General features: G+C 45.4%; 1 pseudogene; it reads left to right on the forward strand.

Annotated features, from left to right (window-relative positions):
* Positions 1 to 1,079: 1,079 nt before the first annotated feature.
* On the forward strand, positions 1,080 to 13,275 carry LOC124966549 (probable ATP-dependent RNA helicase DDX28; annotated as a pseudogene).
* The last annotated feature ends 8,034 nt before the right edge of the window (positions 13,276 to 21,309 follow it).

Consider the following 21,309-nt stretch of genomic DNA (forward strand, 5'->3'; position numbering starts at 1 on the left):
TGTGAGACCTGTGTCTGCGGAGCGTTTTTCTGGGAGTTATCCACGAACCATAACTGCCCCTAACATTTTGAATCCACACTTGATTGAATCTTCAGAAATGCATCCTGAGGGTAGGAAGAGCCACCTGTATTGGTGGCACTAAATCACATTTTCCAGTTGTTAAGAACCTACCATGTAATCAATCCACAAACCTTATTTCCCACCCCAGAACTTCAGACTACTAAAAATCTGACACCCATTTTCAGAAATTTTCAGGAAGTATGACCAGTGTAGTTTTTTTTTTTAACAACTTCAATATCTAAATCTCAGCCAAATATTCTTCCTGACCAGGACTATATAACATAAGCCACAAAGCTGATGACTTCCGAAGTGTAACTGCATCTTTACCACTACACTCTGAGAATTTAAGGTATCTGAGAGTGAAGGTGAGTCGGATCCAAGAGTGAAATCAGGATGAAAATTTGGGAACTGCGACAAGGAATCACAGAGTGCAATATGGCTTTAACGATATTCTTTGTTGTCTTTTTTTTTTTTTCTTTTTTTTTGTTTTTGTTTTTTTTTTTTTTTTTTTTTCCAAGGTGGAGATGTCACCCCTTGAAACGGGGACTGAAGACCTAACTTCCCATTTCAGAGAATTAATAAGCGTAAGGACACCATTTTTTACGGCGATTCTCAGTCAGAGTGGGGCGGGAATTGAGCCTAGATTTACAACTCCACACCCTTGTCTCAGCCCCCTGGCGGACCATTCATTCAACGCTTGCAAAACACTTTGTACAAGTATTTCCGCAGGCTCCACATGTCTGAAAAGGACGCCGCATCCCTCACCCTCACAGTTTACAAGGGGAGCCTGGCACTGAACAAGCCGTCAAGAGGGGCAATGAGGACTATAAACCAGAACCTCAAGGAATGGGCACACTCTCCAGAAGACACCAGCACATCTGGTCCATAGGACCAGGGCCCCACTGCCGCCTGGTCCCCGCGCATGCCTACAGCGCTCTCCCCACCCCAAGATTGGTCTTGTTTGGATGTCTCCATTCCTGTTCACACCTGCACACCTAGCGGTCACTGAATTGCAGAGACTGGGCCAATTTCTGATGCACGCCAGCTTCGCATGCCGATCTGAACTGCGCCAGCCACCGTATGCCAGAGAGCGGCGCATACGTGACGTCACTGAAGTGCGCCTCTCCAGCCGCAAGGGCAACATGTCTCTGGCACGGACGACGTTGCTGTTGTTGCTTACCGATCCGTTGCTGCAGGCGCCCCGCCGGATCCTGTTGGTCCGCGGTCCCGAGGAACCCCTGCCAGTGGTCCGAATTCCGCGGGCTTTACAACGGCGGCAGGCACAACCACAGAGCGGGCGTCAAGTGCTAAGCGGCCAGTGTTAGTGAAACTGGGACCACTGCTCGTCACCGCCTGGCGAACCGAGTTGAACCAGCCAGCGCGCCTCACGCTGGGATGTTGGGAGTGCTCAACGCTCATCTCGCGTGGCTGGAGACATCCCCGCGTGCATGGGGACTATTTCTCCGTGGAGCGCCCACAACTGGACGTGCCACCGCTGCGACACCTCTCGTCCCAGGGCAGCTTCGCGGACCTGGGTCCAGAACCCCGGTGCTGCGCGCACGGCACGATGCTGCTCCTGAAGTCGTTCTACCCACCACCGTGCAGTCACGCACCATACGCCCCGTGCTTCGTGGCCACCACCTTTTTGCGCCGCGGAAACTGGCATTGGTAAGACTCTTAGCTATCTACTTCCACTGCTGCAACGGATCCTTCATCGTCTGGTTCTGGACATCCACCGTGCACCTGCTCCCAAGGGTCTGGTCCTTGAACATTCCCCAGAATTAGCGGAACAGGTACAGGCTGTGGCCCAATCGTTGGGCAGCTCCTTGGGCCTGCAGGTGCAGGAGTAGGGGGAGGCCATGGCATGCGTAAAATTTGGCTGAAACTGTCCAAACAGCCTTCAGCACATGTTCTAGTTGCCACTCCGGAGGCTCTGTGGAAGGCCCTGAAGAGTCAACTGATGAGCCTGGAGCAACTCTCTTTCATCGTGTTGGATGAGGCAGACACGCTGCTGGAATAAAGCTTCCTAGACCTGGTGGACTACATCTTGTAAAAGAGCCAAATGGCCCAAGTTCCAGCTGACTTAGAAGACCCCTTTAATCCCGAGGCTGAGTTAGTGCTGGTTGGAGCCACATTTCCTGAAGGTGTGAGCCACTAGTCCAGGATCTCTCACCACCATCACATTTCACAGCGCCACTGCATCATGCCTCATGTCAGACAAACATTTCTGAGGCTGAAGGGAGAGAAGGTGGCAGAGTTGCTGCAGATCCTCAAGCAGTGTGACAAAGAAGAGAAGCCTGCAGCCTCAGGAACTGTCCTGGTGTTCTGTAACAGCTCCAGCACTGTTAACTGGCTGGGATATATTCTGGATAACCACAAAATCAAATCCTAAGGCTTCAGGGACAAATGCCAGCCTCGATGAGGGCAGGCATCTTCCAGTGCTGCCAGAAGGGATCCCAAGACATACTGCTCTGCACAGACATAGCCTCTCGGGGCCTACACAGTACCCATGTGGAGCTGGTTGTCAATTATGATTTTCCCCACACCCTGCAAAATTACATCCACAGAGCAGGGAGGGTGGGCTGGCTTGGTAGTCAGGTGCCAGGTGCACTTGTCAGCTTTGTGACCCACCCGTGGGATGTGAGCCTAGTGCAGAAGATTGCACTGGCAGCTTGCAGAACGAGAAGCCTTCCAGGACTGGAAATCTCTGGGAGACAGCCATTGCCTCAGGAAGCTTGATTCTGGCTCAGTCAAATGTGATTCTGGATTAGGGATCTTTCCTGGTGTCCTGGGAGTGTGAACACACTTGTCGCCTAGGCTGCCCTTAATACCTCTCAGGGCCTGGTGAGCTGCTAGTGGCTTTGAAAGATGGCCTACTGGTCAGTATTGGAGTAATGGAGCATTGGACCAAAGTAGCATACTCTTTCACATAAAATGTGAAAAATAATATAGATTTTGGTTTTAGTCATGTTGTCATTTCTAGCAATAAATAAAGCTTTCATGGGCTGCCATCACAATAATCATCATTGCGGCAGACCTCATTGTGTTCCAGTAATGCATACTCCAAACTGCCAGGAGTAGGACAAAGATCCCGTTGACTTTATTTTCTTTTTTTGCAGTAATGTGGATGGCAAGTTCCCTACCACTATGCTACATCCCAGACCTATTGTTTTTTGTTGTTTTGTTTTATTCTGTTTTGTTTTGTTTTACAGTTCCAAAGTTTGAACCCAGGGGCACTCTACATTGGGCTACATCCCTACCCTCTTTTTTTTATAACTTATTTCTGGTACTGGGGATTGAACCCAGGGGTGTGTCACCACTGAGCTATATCCTCAGCCCTTTTTATTTTTATTTTGAAACAGGGTCTTGCTGCGATGATGAGACTGGCCTCAAACTTGTGGTCCTCCTTCCTAGGCCTCCTGAATGGTTGAGATTACAGGCCTGCGTGACCACACATGCTTGGTTTGCCTTTTTTGAAGACAGGGTAGTGAAAGGATAATGTAATTTTGTATTATGTTAGTAGTTCATAAACATGTTTTAAATTTTATGCTAAAATATGCCTATCTTTTTTTACTTTGTAAAATCACTGGAGACCCGCATTCTTCTTTGGAGAACCTCTAACAGCCGGAACGCTGTCAATCACCAGAAATGTGACAAATTCATCCTCTCAGCTATACATCTGGACCTCCAACAATCTGAAACCCTACTGTTGACAGAACACCTCTGAATATCTTCGGTAGGTCCTTTAGTCTCCTTTTGAGACCTCAGTTGTAAAAACTGAAGGTGCAAAGAATTTTTTTTCTTGTGTGTGTATGTATGTGTGTTTTGACCAGAATCAAACCGAGAACTTCATGTATATTAGGCAAAAGCTTCTCGTTGAGCCACATCTCCATCTTGTCAGGGACCAAGAAGTTCTCATTCTGAGAACATTCTGACCTTTACAATAAGCAGCAGCGCCCCTCCCTCCCTCCTGGCTGATAATTCTGACAGTATGGCGCCTATGGCACCCACGGCTTCTCTTCCGGGACTACACTTTCCTGCCGGCGCGAACTTCACCTTCCCGCCGGCGCGAACTTGCAGCCTATCAGGAGCCCAATAGAAGAACACAGCCAACCAGGCTGCACCTCGTCATACCCCTCATTCCCTCAGCATAAATACCCGTGAGAACAACAAAAATTTGCAGCTTGATCAGAATTCCTGTCTTGCTATCTCTCCCTGCTTCTCTTGTCCCTTCATTCCTTCTCTCTTAGGTTTGCCGTCCTGCGTTGATGTCCCGCGGGTCGGGACACCATCTCATCAAAGGATTTATCTTTGGGGCAGAAAGAGATCAAGAATGGCCTGTCTTTGCTTTTATTCTGTGCACAAGTTCAAATCTAAACTTCAGACCCACTTGCAAGAAGCATTCCCTGAACTAATACATTCAGATCTCTTCCTCTCTAACAGTTAAATGCTTAGGGTCAGGGCCATGCAAACTAGCTGTCTCTGTGTTTAATCATGACTGTGTGATCAGTTTCAGAATTTCGGTTTCTCACAACCTTGGTCCCCTGTGGTCATGGGCTGTCCCAACCCCCAACTCTACTCCACAGACAGTGGTTATTTGTCTAGGATATGGGTGGAGAGGCCAGAAGGGAAGGCCCAGGTAGAGTTCTCTACTTTCACCCTGCTTTCCATAAAACACTAAGGGTCTGACGCCTTTCCCTCAAATCACCCATTCCTTCCATGACCTCAGTGGGTAGTGATGACTTGCCATGGCTGAAGCTGTCGTTCAAGAAGACCTGGCATTCCCCTGTTCAATCCTCTGTAGTCCTGCCTTGCACAGAAAACAACTGCGCTCTGTAGGCACGTGAAGAGGCAAGTGAAAAGAGAGGGAAAGTGACCTAGCAGGGACCTGATCCACCCATAAGATCCACCCTGAGTCACTGACAGAAACAGCACAATCCAGGAGGGGAAGGCTTCCTGAAACTCAAAGCACTATTTATCCAGTGAGCCTCCTGCCTGTGGTCTCTGCAGGCACAGTATCTACCTACAGCAAAAATGGTGTGGGGAAAGGCAGCAATACCTCCCTGAGGCCCACATGCTCCTTTACTCCCAGCCCCTTAGGGCCCCAAGACACCCCACACTCCTTAACAAATTCCTCTGTAAGAGTGTTTGACTTGAATTTCAGTTTGTCCAAGATCAAACTTCAAGCCCCCCATTTCCCTTCAAGTGCATTCCTACATGGAGACCTGGTCTTCTCAGGCCTTCTGCCTTCAAAAGGGACTCTCGGGTACAGTTTCTAACTGATAACTTCTTCAGTGATGCCTAGCTGAACTAGGTCAAGACCCAGGACACTCTATCAAAAAATGAGAGCCGCAGGCTGAGGGTGTAGCTCTTGGAAAGCATGTGCTTTAGCGTGCATGAGGCTAATGGAGCTCCATTCCCAGAACCAAAATGAACATCTGATGAGTGCTTCCATGTGTAAGTGGAGTACGTGTGTGTGCGAGAAGAGGGGCCAGAATGAGAAGATGACAGTGTCCCATCTACGGTCCACCCATCCAGCTATCCATTTATTCAACAACATTTTATTGAGCACATCTTATATCCCAAGTACTATGCTAGGTGTTTAGAAGATATTATTGAGGGAGATGAGCCCAGCTCCTCTTATCAAGCACCACCAACAAAGGGTGAGACAAGGAAATGGTACAATGTCAAGGGCCTGGGTTGTAGCTCAGTGATTGAGTGCTTGCCTACTGTGTGCAAGTTCCTGTGTTTCACCCACAGCAATAAACAAAATTTTAAAAAATTCAAGTAGTCATAATTGGCATAAAAAAAATAAAAAGAGGCCTGGTTTGTGGATAAGTGGTACCCGGCTTGTCTAGCATGTGTGGGTCACCAGGTTTGATTTTCAGCAGGGCATATAAATACAATAAATGCCCATCAACATCTAAATAGTATTTTTTGAAGTTCCATTGTCTAAGAAATGAAAATAACACTATGGAGTGATGAATACTACATGAAACCAGATAATCAGAGAAGGCTTCTTTAAAGAGAGAGCATTTCTGCAGAGATGCAAGTGAGAGAGTCAGGGGAGGAGCTGAAGAGAGAGCATTCCTGAACCAAAGAGCACAGTTACAGACCCTGAGGTAGAAATGAGAATGACCAACTGCAGGAGCAGGAGAAAGGCTAGTGTGGCCAGGAAGGAAAGCTTGAGAAGCAGGAAAGTTGTGGTTGGAGAAGTGAGTGTGAGTGGGACCCCAGTGGGCCATGTCAGCAATAGTGAGGAGCATGGCTCTTGTTTTAGGTGTGAGGGGAAATTAGAGGATAGATTTGCACAGGGTGGTGAAGAAATCTGATGAAGATACTAGAAAGATCACTCTGCCTGCTGTGAGCCTTGGCAGTAAAGTGCTGGCGGTTACCAGCGGAATGTCTATCTCAGCAGTTAAGGGGACAGTTGTTCCTGGAGAAAGGGGGTGGGGCAGTCCACAGAGAAGGAATAGCACGAGGTTAGGCCTGTGTCCCAGGCCTGCCCACAGGGCAGCCCATAATTTGGAGGCCAGCCTGAGCAACATAACAAGACCCTATCTCTAAATAAATAAATAAAGTCTTCCAACAGATACCAGTTTATAGGAAAAACAAGAGGTAGAGGAACATGTTCAATGACACCATAGGATGCAATCAGGAAAGTGACAAACGGAAAAAATCTCAGGGGCTAGGAGTGTGGCTCAGTGACACAGTGCTAGACTAGCGTTGTGAGGCACTGGGTTCGATTCTCAGGAACACATATAAACAAGTAAAGGTCCAAATACAACTAAAAATATTTTTTGAAAAATATGCTAAGGACATGATTTTTTTCCAAAAAGAATTATGAGAAAGATAAAAGAGGAAAGAGGAACCTAGACATTGAACCATAACATACCTATTAAAATTCTAATTGAAATTAATCTATTATTTAAATATTGGACAAGCGGGGATATTTGAACTTGATGATTTATGAAAATAAACCTATTGTTCCTTTTTTTAGAGTCATAAATGTATGATAGTTGGGTTTTTTGTTGTCGTTGTTGCTGGTTTTTTTTTCTTCTTCTTTTTTTTTTGTGCGGTTTTCGGTATTCAACCCAGGACCTGCGCATGCTACACACGCACTCCGCCTCTTCTACTACTGAGCTACACTCCAAGCCCTTCTCTCTACTTGCATAATATATGTTTCCCATTTTCTCTTACAAAAAAAAAAAAAAAAAAAGGACTTCTCAAGTACAGCTGGTTGTTCAGTCCCACATGGAATCTGTGAGGGCTCCGATGGTCCCTACACAGGGTAAGCCAGCTTGTGGCAGCCATGGAACGGAAGGAGGCAGGATTCCTACGGGGGTGGTCTGTGCTAGCCGACTACGTACTATTACAAAAGCACCTCTGACAACCTCACACCTGAGGTGGCCACACTTAGCCAAAGAGATGGCAAGTTGAACTTGAGGATAAATGTCAGATCATACAGGCTGTGCAGATGTTTCTTTGGTCAGAATGGCTCCCAGGACTGGTGCCCCTGCAACCCATGTTTGCTTATGCCAGCACATGTGACTGCACACTTCTCCCGTCAGCTATCGAATGCCCCAGCATATGAACAGCACCAGTGCTGACCAGCAGAGGATGTCTGAACAAACAGATGGATGCAAGGAAACTCAGGCTTTCCTGCTGAAAGGAGCAGAAGTGGAGGGACTTAAGGGAACCCACCTTTCCTGGCCAGGAGGGCATCACTTGTTTCTCTGCCTGCCCACAGCTCACCTTTCCCACCTAGACAATGAGGCTGCTAAAACTCTACCTTACTGTTCGTAGCGGTGCATGCCTGTACTCCCAGCCAAATGGAAGGCTGAGGCAGATGAACTGCAAGTTTGAGGTCACCCAAACAACTTAGCAAGTCCTGTCTTCAAATAAAAAAATAAAAAGGGTTGGGATGGTGGGGCCAAACTTGTAGTGGCCCAAACCTGTAGGACCAGAAGACTGGCAAGTTGAGGCAAGGATTATTCAAGGTTCAAAGCCAGCCTCAGCAATATTGAAGTGCTAGGCAACACAGCGAGTCTCTGTCTCTATCTGATGTATCCTTCTTAATGCAGCTCAACACTAGCTACTCCCATCATTAACGTTCAAAGATGACTATTACTAGAAGATACAGACTTCAATGGTAGCTCAGTGGGGGATCACTAGCCTGGCATGTATGAGGCCCTGGATTCAATACTAAGCACCACATATACAAAATAAAACAAGACACATTAACAGCTAAGAATATATTTTACAAAAAGAGTAAATATTCCCTTTCCTTTAGAAACGAGATTTTTCAATTTATACTTTTATTTCTTGTGTTTTGGGGTCCTTTACCAAAACCCCCCATTCTTTTTTCTTTAATATAATCATTATTTTAGTGTTAAATGGACACAATAGCTTTATTTTGCTTTTTTAATTGGATTTTATTTTTATTTTATTTTATTTATTTATTTATTTATATTTTGCTTTTTTATTTCAATTTGTTGCTCAGGATCAAACCAAGTAACTCACACCGGCTAGGAAAGTATTCTACTACTGATATACAACCCCAGTTTTCCCCCATTCTTTCTGAGACTAGGTCTCCCTAAAGTACTGAGACTGGTACCCATCATGAGATTCAGAAATTGTGGAGTAAAGTGGGGAGCCCAGGATCTCTCACCACCATCACCACTTCTCACCTCCACTGTGTCATGTGTCATGTCACACAAACATTTATCAGGTTGAAGGGAGAAGCAGTGGCAGTAGAATTGGTGAAGATCCTCAAGCAGCATGACAAAGAAGATAAGTCGGCGCCCTCAGGAACTGTCCTGGTGTTCTGTAACAGTCCAGCACTGTCAGCTGGCTGGGACATGTTCTAGATGACCAATAAATCAAACCCTAAGGCTTCAGGGACAAATGCCAGCCTCAGTGAGGGCAGCTATCGTCCAGTGGTTCCACAAGGGATCCCAAGACATACTGCTCTGCACAGACATAGCCTCTGGTTCTGAAGTATGATTTTACCCTCACCCTGCAAGATTACATCCACAGAGCAGGGAGGTGGGCCGGCTTGGGAGCCAGGTGACAGGTGCGCTTGTCGGCTTGTGACCATCCCTGGGATGTGAGCCTGGTGCAGAAGATTGAACTGGCAGCTTGCAGAAGGAAAAGCCTTCCAGGACTGGCATCCTCTGGGAGACAGTCTTTGCCTCAGCAAGCTTGATTTCAGCTCACTCAAATGTGATTCTGGATAAGGGATCTTTCCTGGTGTCCTGCATGGGTGAACACACTTGTCACCTAGGCTGTTCTTAATGCCTCTCAGGGCCTGGTGAGCTGCTAGTGGCTTGAAAGAGCTACTGGCCAGTATTGGAATAATGGAGCATTGGACCAAAGTAGCATAGTCTTTCACATATACCGTTGAGAATAAAACAGATTTTTATTTTCTGCCATTTCATTTCTAGCAATAAATAATGTTTTAATGGATTGCCTTAACAAGTATTACCATTGGGCCACACTTCATTAATTTGATGATTTATATCCCAAATTGCCACATGTAGGACAAAGAGTCAGTTGAGTTTATTTTCTTTTGTTGCAGTGTATGGAGGGCTTGCTCTATACCCTTTAACTACATCCCCAGCCCTATTGTTTGTCTTCTCTTTCTTTCTTCCTTTCTTCCCCCTCAGACCATTCTTTCGTCCTTCATTTATCCTTCCTTCCTTCCTTTCGCTCCCTCTCTTTCTCATTCTTTCCTTTCTCCCTCCCTCCCTTTCTCCCTCCCTCCATCCTTTCCTTCCTTCCTTCCCTTCTTTTATTTCCTTCTTTCCAATTTTCTTTCAATAATAAGGATGAAACCCAGGGGCTCTCCACCTCTGAGCTCCATCCAAACTCTCTCCCTCTTTAAATTACTTAATTGTGGTACTGGGAATGAAACCCACAGGAGCATTCCCATTGACCTACATCCTCACCCCGTTTGATTGTTATCTTGGGTCTCGCTAAGTTGCTGAGACTGGCCTCACATTGTGGTCCTACTGCCTAAGGCTCCTGCAAAGCTGGGAATGCAGGCCTACATACCCACACAGAGACTCTTAGCCTTTTGTGAAAAAAGTTGACTGAAAAGATAATGTTCTCATTTTGTAATGTCATATTGTCATGAACACAACTCAAATTTTAGGTTAAAATGGTCCTGTCATTCCTATTTCGAACAGTCAGTGGAGAATTCCTTTGGCCTTGGAGCACCTTTAATAGCCTTGCCACTGGTCACCACCTTGAAATGTGACAAGTTTGTCCTACAGTTATAAATCTGGAGCCCCAACATGAACAAGAAACCCCATTGTTGAGCAGAACACCTCTGTCCTACCTGTGCAACCCTGGGTAGGCCCGTAAGTCTCTTTTTCAGAGCTCACTTGTAAAAACATGAGGGTGCTATTCTTTTCTTCTTTTCTTGGTGGTTCCCAGGATCAAACCCAATGCCGCACATCTCTAACCCATCAAAGTATTACTCTCTGGGACAGGAGGAGGTCACGATGAGCGTATCTTTCCAAGTGTGCCCAATTGAAATATTTTTCCCAATGTCCAAATTTTTGTTCTTTTCTTTTGTACACTCGGGATTGAAATCAGGGGCACTAAAACAACTGAAGCACATCCTCGGTGCTTTTTGTATTTTTAAAAGAGGTAGGATCTTACTGACTTGCTTAGGGTCTCACTAAGTTGATTAGGCTGGCTTTAAACTAGAAAAATATCCCGCATATGGCTCCTGAGGCAAGAGATCACACCACGTCAAGCCCGAATACTAACCTATGTTCAGGCCCACGACTAAGGAGAGTTCCCTGACCCCCAATCCACTCACATCACTGCACCTCCAACAGTTTAATGCTTAGGCTCAGCGTCATGCAAACTAGCTGTGTGTTGATTCATGACTCTCAGGTCAGTCTCAGAATTTGGGTTTCTCTTGGTCCACTGGGGTCATTGGATGTCCCAACCACCAGCTGTGCTCCACAGACAGTGGTTATATGTCTAGGATATGGGTGGGGAGGCCAGAAGGGAAGGCCCAGGCAGACTTCTCTACTTTCACCATGCTTTCCATAAAACACCAAGGGTCTGACGCCTACCCCTCAGGTCACCCATTCCTTCCGTGACCTCAGTGGGTTGTGATGACATCACAAGCAACAGTTTCCATGGCTGGGTAGCTAGGAATCTTCCCTAACAGTTCTCTACAAGACACCAGTGAGTCTGGCTGCTCAAGAGAGAATGTCTGACCGGATATTTTATACCCAGTCCAACTTGTCTTCCGTGTCCTGGGGGAGCCGTGCGGCAGGTAGGCCTAGGGCAGGCATCTGAAAAGGACTGCCACAGTTTCCCTTTGGGCTGGCCCATCACTCCTCAGGACTTCCCCAGCCATGAGTGAGACCAAAGGTCTGCTGCTCCCTCAAGGACCCACAGTGCTTGTGCTCACTGCTCAGGACAAGTGTTCACAAGGGTGCTGATCTCTTTCAACCCAGCCCTCCCCTTCAGACTCCCCAGATGCTTCCTTCAGAGCCCAGTACACTGCTACTCATCTACGGTCCCAGCTACTTGGGGCTGAGGTGGGAGGATCACCTGAGCCCAGAAGATGGGTTCAAGGATCTGGGTGGGGAACAGAGTGAAACCTCAGAAAAAAGGTGAGACTCCCATCACCAAATAAGAAAGGAGGCTTTCTCCACATCCTTCCTTCATAAGACGCTTATAAAAGCGTGCTGTGCTTTCATTATCAAATGATGGAGCACTTTGAGGTGAGATCTTGGCCTCTCATCAACCTCACCTTTCAGACACAGACACCTTTACCACACTGTCAGGGATACACACACTCGGGCCCCTCCCACATGGCCCAGTCTGATCTGCTGAGGGAAAGGGTGGTGCCATACAGCTGGGAAGAACAGAAGAGCCAGGGGGACAGAGCAAGTGGTAGTCAGACTGGAGGTCTGAGGAAATGATGTCTCGGGAAGTGGAGGGGAGAAGGTTATTGGGTCTGACCTTGGCGCCTAGAATCTGGACCTGGAACTCTGGATCCCTCTGTCGCAGAATACGGCCTGAAGGAATGGTAGGGCTGGACACACTGGTGTGCAACCATAGTGCCAGCTACTGAGGAGGCTGAGGCAGGAGGATGGCTTCAGCTAAAGAGTTCCAGGCCAGTCTGAGGAAACATAGCAAAATACCATCTCAAAACAAGAAAGGCCTTAGAAAAATTCCATAAAAACCATGCTAGAATTTGGTGCGGTTCAAACAGCCTCTATCAATGGATCCCAACTGAAGCTGCCAACATCACAGGGGTTTTAAAACAATTTATATTAGACCCTGTATTCCAAAATTGAAAATTGTTTCCCTTAAAGCCTCAGAAATGACAGGTCTTAAGAAATTTGTATTCGTTGTAGAATGGTAGATTGAGGCAGTGCTGTTGGTGACCATTTTGAGGTCTGACTGTGCACTACCTGATTCCATTGACTCCAGGAACTCATGTACTTTACAGAAAGCATCTCTTGAAGAGACAGAAAACATCCAGGGAGGTGACAGGCAAAGGCTGTGTTTGGGTGCCAAGCAGATAAGAGGGATTCACTCAGAACAGGAAGAAACTGGAGAGGGAGGTGCTGGTGGCAAAGTGCATAAGGCGGAAGTGACTGATGGTTTCTGCGTTTCCTTGCAGCAGCGGTGCCTCCCGCGTCTCCTACAGCTGCATACTACCATGTCCTCTACCAAGGATGTGCAGAAACCCAGATGGGCTGGCATGGGGAGACATACTGCCTGGTTGGTGGCTACCGGCTCTATGGGGACGCTCCCTTGGCCACTCCAGCCAAGGACAAAATAGAGAGGCCAGCAGAGAAGCCAGCAGAGAAGCCTGCAGAGAAGCCCAATCAGAGAGCTAGAGGGGCTCCCAAGAAACGCCGAGCACCATCAGAGGCAGAAAAAACCTTGGGTTGCCGTGGCCCCAAAATTCGACGCTTGATCCACACTGAAAAGTGACAAGGGCCACGGAAGCTTGCTGGCTGAGCCTCTCTGTGGAGAGAACAAACTTCTGATGCAGCCTCACTTTTTCATAGTTATATTTACTGTATTTAGTTGAAATAAAAATGTTTAGTGTTGCTGTGTATTGACAGTGATGTCATTCAAACGTACAAAAATTTGAGGGATGCACTGGACGATCGTTCACAGGATGTTCGACGGTGTTGCACCCAGGGCCTTGCTTAAGCATGCTGTGAGGAACTGCTAGACCTGATAGCAGTGTCTGCAGAGCTTGGTAAAGACTGGGTCTCTATTAAAGTCATCCTTTATACTCCTCTTCCGTCTTTGTAAAGATAATCTTTCTATTAAAAGGAAATTATCAACAATTTCCCCATCCTTTTCTCTCCATAGTACCGGAAACTGATTCCAGGGTTGCTCTACCTTGGAGCTAGGTGCCCAGTCCTTTCTGTTTTTTTATTTGGAGACAGGGTCTGGAATGTTACAGAGGCTGACCTCAAACTTCAGATCCTCCTGCCTCAGACTCCCAAGGATCTGGAATTATTGGTGTTTGCCATCACACCTTGGTTCTCCTTACAATTTTACCACAATTATTTTTATGTTTTTAGTTCTCAATGGACCTTCATTTCATTTATTTATTTCTATGTCATACTGAGAATCAAACTCAGTGCCCTATACACACCTACAGGCAAGTGCTCCACCACTGAGCCACAACTCCAGGCTACTTCTCATTTTCTACATTTCTTGTATTCTACACACTGCAATGAATTACTTTAATAATCAGTATATCAGGGAAACATACCAGTGGAGAGAATCCTTAAAATCCTGAAAGAAAGTAAAAAAGCAAATCCAAGAAATGCAGTATACACACGGTACTAATGAATGCTCATGACATGTGCTCAGAAGGTTTACAGTTGTTACAGATTAATCTCATGTTCAATGATGACAGATTAAATCTGAACATTAAATCACACAGACTGCCAGCTCCTCCAGAAGGGTAGCAAGAGACATCACAAGTACAAATCCAACCTCAGCGACTTGGTCAGACTCGATCTCAAAATAAAACTAAAAAGGTTGGGGATATGACTCAGTGGATTAACTTCCTTGGGTTCAATCCCTGCTACCAAATGACAACAACAACAAAAACAGTCTCCACACACTGGCCATGCTGGGCCTCACTTTGAGAACTGGTAGGAGGAGGAGGCACTAGCTCTGCATTAGACACACGAACCTTCCAGGCCTCAGGGAAGCACAGGCACTCACCCAGCTCCATCTTCCCTTCACCTCACACACTCACTCGCCAGCCCTTCCTCAGCAATCTCAGGACCTCAAATTCATCTCACTGTCCCTTCCCCAGCAGTCTGACACAATGGAATTTCCTTTATTCCTTCCTCATTTTTTTTCTTTTATGCCAGAGTTTATACGGTCAAAATGTAAGAAGTTGAAAACTTAAAAGACTAAAGATTCCCCCTGCTTAGGAATGGGAGACCTTTCAATCTACATTCTTTTTTCTCTCCTTGCTACTGCAGTCCTTTCCATAATGCTCAGTACTTTTTCAGAGAGGGTCCACATGAGTTGCTGAGATTGGACTAAACCTTGAGACCGTCCTGCTGAAGCTTCCACAATGGCTGGAATTACACGTGTGTACCACTGGGCACAGCTCAGTCTATACTTTTTAACTGCCTTCAATTTTTGAACCATGAAGACAGAGAACATAGTTAGCTGGCATGTGCCAGTATGGCATACTGCTTGGTATCTGCTCTGAATGGCTAGTGTCAGTTCCTAATTATATTAACAGGACCCCAGGACTGTAAATTTCCTACCTATAGAAAACCAAATAAATTTAAAGTTTCCTTTCCAGAAAAGACCATAGCCCCGACTTTCTTCTTTGTCTTTCCAAATATAATCTATAAGTAAAACATAAACATACATAAATATTCATTCCCCAGTTTCCTGAAATAAACAGTAGTACATTATAAGAAATTCTGCTCATTGCTGTTTTTCACTACATCATGGAGATCATTCCAAATCATTTCCACAATACTCCTTACATAACTCAGGAACACACTGACATAATCAGAGAAAACACAGCCATAAGTTTTCAACTCCTCACAGACTGAAATTTCTTGAAGCTGCAGTCTATGAGGCCTTCTGGTTTCCAAAAAGGCAGGCAGGTATGATGCAGCCTCCTGACCTCAAGCATTGCTGTCAACCTGGGTGACTCCTCAGAGCAAAGTGGCTGACTCCGGACGTGAGCCAGGGGGACATCTATGATGTCTGCACTGCCTACCTTCTGCTCACCCTGCCACAACGCTCCCAAGGACAGCACAGTAATTGTCCCTATGATGCCTTACACTCAGCAACCTCACGTTCCCTTCTTCATCGGATCCAAACCTCTTCTTTCTTCAGCTCCTGATCACAGCTCAAAACCAAGAATCCTGCTTCCTGGCCACCAGTCTTTCTGCCCCAATTCCAAACACTCTGCCCAACATCCCACAACCAATCATTTCAGAGCCTAGACCTAGCTTCCCCACCTCTACCCTACTGCCAGTCTAATCCACCAGACACTTGTCTTCTGCGTTGAAGAGAAAGGCGAACCATATTTAAAGTCGAAGTTCAGCTCAACCGATTCCAACCAAAGTTTGACATCTTTCGCTCCTTCCATTCCTCTTCCTCTCTGTAGGGGATGCACCCTAATGGCTGTTGCACCCTCGTGACAACCTCTTCCTCATATATGGCACTGCCTGATCCATCAACAGCTTACCCTGACTTCTTTGTACTGCCACTCTACCCCGGAAACTGAAAAATGTGTTCTTACCCAGTAACTCCCTGATTGGCCTGCTAATCTCCACCCCCTACTGTCTGGGATTGGTTAGCAGCAGTTCCGTGAATGTGATCAGCTCATGCTTGCCATTTAGTCCTTTGGGACTCTCTCCCTCCTGAATTCCCTGTGCCTTGCTGACCTTTAAGCTGATTGGTTCCCACCTAGCCCCCACCCTACATAAAAGCTGTGTAACTCCCTCAATAAACGAGTTCCTGCTGTGCTTTGTGCGCTGACAGACCTCCCGGCTCTGGTGGGTTTCCATTGTTGCGGACACTCATCATCCTGCTCGGCCCTGGCCCGTATTCTCCTCAGGCGGGCCCTGAGGAGATACATCGGACCTTGTTGCTCGACAGGAAGCACACCTCTCCCACTTCCCAATCCTCCAGTCAAAATGAGCTATTCGAAGCTGTCTCCACCTCCTGGTGGCCTCAATACTCCTCTCATCGTCGAGTCCTATATGTCTTCCTCAAGGACCACATTTCCTCTGAAGAAACAGGTTGAAGGGCAGCCTTTCCATTCTGTTCTCAGGCTTACCATGACCCTCAGCTCTGACTTCTTTTGAGATGACATTTATACTGCATCATCTATTATTCTAAATGTATCCTCACTTTTTTCTTTTCGTGATGCTTCATTTATTCATAAAAATGTTCTTATGTACAAAACAAGATGATATTTGTTTCCCAGAATTAAGAGGACTCTTTAAATAGTAAAAGTCAGAACAAGGATTACATGGAGCTGTTTTTCACATAAGCACTTAAGTGAACAAATTCTTCACAAGGAAGCTATCAGACATACACTGAGATGCTCAGGACCACAGCTATGCCCACCAAACTCCCCCTGTGGGCACGGATCTGCAATAGGGCAGAAAGCAGCTTGATGAACCTTTACGTTCCTCATTTAGTTATATGTGGTGCTGAGAAATGAACCCAGCACCTCATGCATGCTAGGTACACAATCCACTACTGAGCCACAACTCAGCCTATATGTTTCCACTTTATTCATGAAAAGACAAAGACCTCTCCATAGTATTTTTCTTTGTTTGTTTGTTTGTTTTTTTTCCAGTGCTTAGCAACACCACGGTTGAATCCAGGGCCTTGTTCATTGCCAGGAAAGTGCTATACCACAGAGCTAATTCCACAGGCTTTCATTATTTTATTTGGAGACAGGGTTCTCCGGATGGCTTCATATTTGCAATCCTCCTGCATCAGTCTCCAAGATAACTGGGATTACAGGCATGGGCCACCAGGCCTGGCCCTGTTCCAGTTTTGCCCATTGATCCACTAACATCCTTTCCAGCATTTTCTCCATCCACAACAGGATCTAGCCTAGACTAGACACTGTACCTCACCCTCACATCTCCTTACCTTCCATTTTTAATCTCCATAGTATATTTAGAAGGAACATAAACAAATCCTTTACCTTGGTGGAATAGTCTTTTCTATAGCCCATGATGACATCAATACCAGCTACATCGTTTTCTCTGGGAAATCATGAAAGAAAAGAGGTAATAAACATAAAACTTGATGAAGAAGAGTCAAAAGCATGAACGGGTCTGTGCTAAAGAACCTCTTGCTGTGTCTCTCACTCTATGTTACACACCACCCTCAATGTCAGACCTCATCTGAGCAGAGTTCCAGACAAAACACAAATGTGTGTACACATCTGAAAAAGCTAGGAATTGAGGACTTTCCCATATGCGGTTGTGTCAGAAAACTCGAATACCCAGTAAGTCACACTAAATCAATTCCAAAGTAGCATGTCTCACTGGGGTAATGAAAACCATTTGTCAATGCAGAGAAGTGACATAAGAACAAGAGCCCTTTGACAGAGCAACTCTTCTGGCACAAGTTATATGATGACCTTCATTTGCTGAGCTGCGCGGTTGACTTACTCCAAAAACTCTCAAATGCAGAAGGGACCCTAACCTCATTTTCTGGTTTGTACAGTGAACAGTTTGTGATCAACAACAATTATTGCCCGAGTCCCTTCTTGCTATCACTGTCATCAACAACAAAAGCCAACACGTACCAAGCACTCCGAATGTGTGACATGCTCCAAATAACATGCCTGATTTCCGTTGCCCTGCCCTGTACAGAGGTGGGTAGTACTAATGGTATAGTTTCACAGAGTAAGGAACCAACTTATCAGCAAAGCTAAGTAACTTCCAAGGCTCACACAGTTAGCCAGTAGGAAACCCAGAATTGCAACCCAGCTGTATCTTAACTCTAAAACTCACTCTTTGATCATGGTACTCTGCTGCCTTTATTAACTCAGGAAGCAAGAGGACTTACCAACACTGAGAATTAAAGCCTCAGAACTCAGTCAGGAGAATCACCACATAGGGAATCCCAGGAAAACATTCAAATTGGGCCCTCACACGAGGGACTCTGGGAACTGGGAACAGGGGGTACATGTGAGTCCCGGGACAGACTTGAGATGTCATTAGAGAAAAGGAAATCACGCTCAGCTCAGAAGAGAAAGAAATGGGCCACAAGGCACAAGGATGGATCACCTCCATGGTCATCAGTGACACTAGGACCTCTTCTCTCACAGGAAAGACAAAGGGAGCTCAGGAGGGAGAAACCTTCCTAAGCCTGGCCACAGCCAGGGCTCCCTCTGCATCTCAGGTCCCCTGGGAACACGAAAGCCTTCATCAACCAATCAGTGCCCTGATAAAGGCAGATGTGCACACACATAAATGCCCATCTCCCCACCAACATGTTCCACAAACACAAACACATACACATTCATGCCCACAGGTAGTGTGAACCATTTCTCTCCCAATAAGCCAGCCCAATGGATGAGCTCACTGAGAAAGGAAAAAAATGGACTTGGAAGATCTTAAAATGTCCTTAATGCTATTCTTACGTTCAATCATACAAAAACATGAACGAAAGAATCTTCTAGAAAACATGCAGATACCTACAACTTAGGATTCCAAAATTATATGTCTAAATATTGCCATCAACGTATTAAAAACCTATACATGGGAGGTGGAAGGAAAGGGAAGAATGGAGGAAGGAGGGACTGCATAGAGGGAAAATAGGGGTGGGAGGGGTGGGGGGAAGGAAGAAATAACAGAATGAATCAAACACTATTACCCTATGTAAATGTATGATTACATAAATGGTATGCCTTTATTCATGTACAAGCAGAGAAACAACATGTATCCCATTTGTTTAGAATAAAATAAACTTTAAAAATATAAAAAAATATAAAATACAAAAATCTAAAAAAATAACCTGAACATCTTTTGGGAGCTATTTCTAAGAAAGCACCAAGGAATGTCCAGAGCAAGAGAACAGAGCAATGAAGTCTTTGCAACCCTAACGTAAAAGCATAACCACCCATGAGCAGCAGAACACACTTGCAATCCCAGCAGCTCGGGAGGCTAACACAGGAAGATTGCAAGTTTGAAGCCAGCCTCAGCCATTTAGAGGAGCTCTAAGCAACTCCGTCAGATCCTGTCGAAAAGAAAGAATACAAAGGGCTGGATATGGCTCAGGGTTTCAGTGCCCTTGATTTCAATCCCTACTAACAAAAAGCAGAAACGAACAAACAGAGTTTAACTACTCTGGAGGAAATCTCATTCGTCCGAGAGGAAATAAATACAGACTACACAAAAAGAACCACCACAACCGAAATATAATCAAAGCTAGGGATTCAAAAATTAATATACAAGTCATGTTGCCAAGCAAATGATTCCTGTAATTAAGTAAATTAAATCTGAGACTGGAGGCATGGAACAGACTGTGGCAGCCTGATGTCCACACACTGGCTCCCATAGTGTAAGCACTCACGAGTGACCCTTCCAAAAATGCTCAAGTCAAGTCTTCATGAAGCCAATGCTGTGCGAGGAAGCTCAGGCATTCGATGCTGGCCAGCACAGGACCTAACTTATGACATCCCAACACACAGGAAGCCTCAGGAGGACACTTGACATTGGGGTCTCCTGTCATCTGGAAGACCACTCTGCTCTGTTCTCTTTCACAGGTGCGCAAGACTACTCGGTCATCAGGGGCCACGGAATCCACTGTTCTGAGCACCTCTACAAGAAAACACAAACACACGGGGTACAAGTTCAGCCCAGCCTAAGCCCTGCAAGTGAACACAGCAAAGCATAACATTGAATGGAAAAAAGGGATCACAAATGTTTGTGCTTCTGACGTGCTGATGATGGTCCATCTCACCACCCAGGTAATGGTTTGTTCACTTTATCATTCTTTCAAACACTGCATGTTTGGGTTTTATGCATTTTCTCTGTGTGATTAGAAGCATTTTACAATTTTTTGAAATATTGGAAAAAACATACATACACTGAACTTTGTGTTCCAATACTGGTCAAAATTGTCCTGGAACATGGCACTTTGAGGTGCAAGTGACCATTTCTTAATTACTAACAGTGTGTCAGGAAACTGGAGTGGACGAGTACTCTTACAGTCAATCTTCACTATTATTTGCAGTTGCCTATTTTCAAATGCCTCTATTCACTAAAATTGAATTATACACCTAATCAATACATGTGGTGTTTCCACTCATTCATGGACAGTCACTAAGTGACAACAAACTGCAGTCACCTGACATACACATCTCCAGCAGATCAAACAAGTTGCCACTCTTGTCTCCTTATTTTTAGCTCTGATATGAAATTTGTCCTTTTAACAGTGTACGCAGCCCTTCTTTTTTGTACTTTTGTTAATGAACTCACTGTAGAATATGGCGCCAAGCATGGTGCTGAAGTCCTCTTGAGTGACAAATTTCGTTTTTTTTTTTTTTTTTTTTTTGAATGTTGGGTATCAGGTATTTAACTCTGGGCACTGGACCTCTCAGTCACATCCCTAGTAGAATTTGTGTTTCATTTAGAGACAGGGTCTCACTGAGTTGCTTACTTCCTCACTTTTGCTGAGGCTGGCTTTGAACTTGCGATCCCTCTGCCTGTTAAGAGCTCTTAAGCACAAGAAGGCTGTCATGAACCTTACTGACAAAACACGTGTGTTCCATAAGACTTCTCAGGCATGACAGTATAATGCTACTGGTTCCTGAGTTCAAGGTTAATAAATCAATGATATATTAGCTGCAGCTGCCAGTAGAGCTTCATGGTACAGCACAGGCTGAGAATGCACAAGGCACTGAGTTTGATCCCTATTGCCTAAATAAATAAACAGCAGAGCTTTGAACAGATACACATATAAAATCAGTTTAGGTTCTACTCAGGAGATAAAAATGTGACCAGAGGCTAGCAAAACCCTAATCCTGTATTTTCCCTAGGTTCACTCCGATCACTATTCACAAACCAATTTTCCTTTGCTCAGCAACTTCATAGAACATAACTTCTACAAATAACAAAAATCAACTATATCTCAGGTATCCTTCTTAATGCAGCTCGACACTTGCTACTAACATCATTAACTTTCAAAGATGACTACTATAAGAAGAACATACGGACTGCA

This window comes from Sciurus carolinensis, chromosome 16 (genome assembly GCF_902686445.1).
Source record: "Sciurus carolinensis chromosome 16, mSciCar1.2, whole genome shotgun sequence".
Lineage (NCBI taxonomy): Eukaryota > Metazoa > Chordata > Mammalia > Rodentia > Sciuridae > Sciurus > Sciurus carolinensis.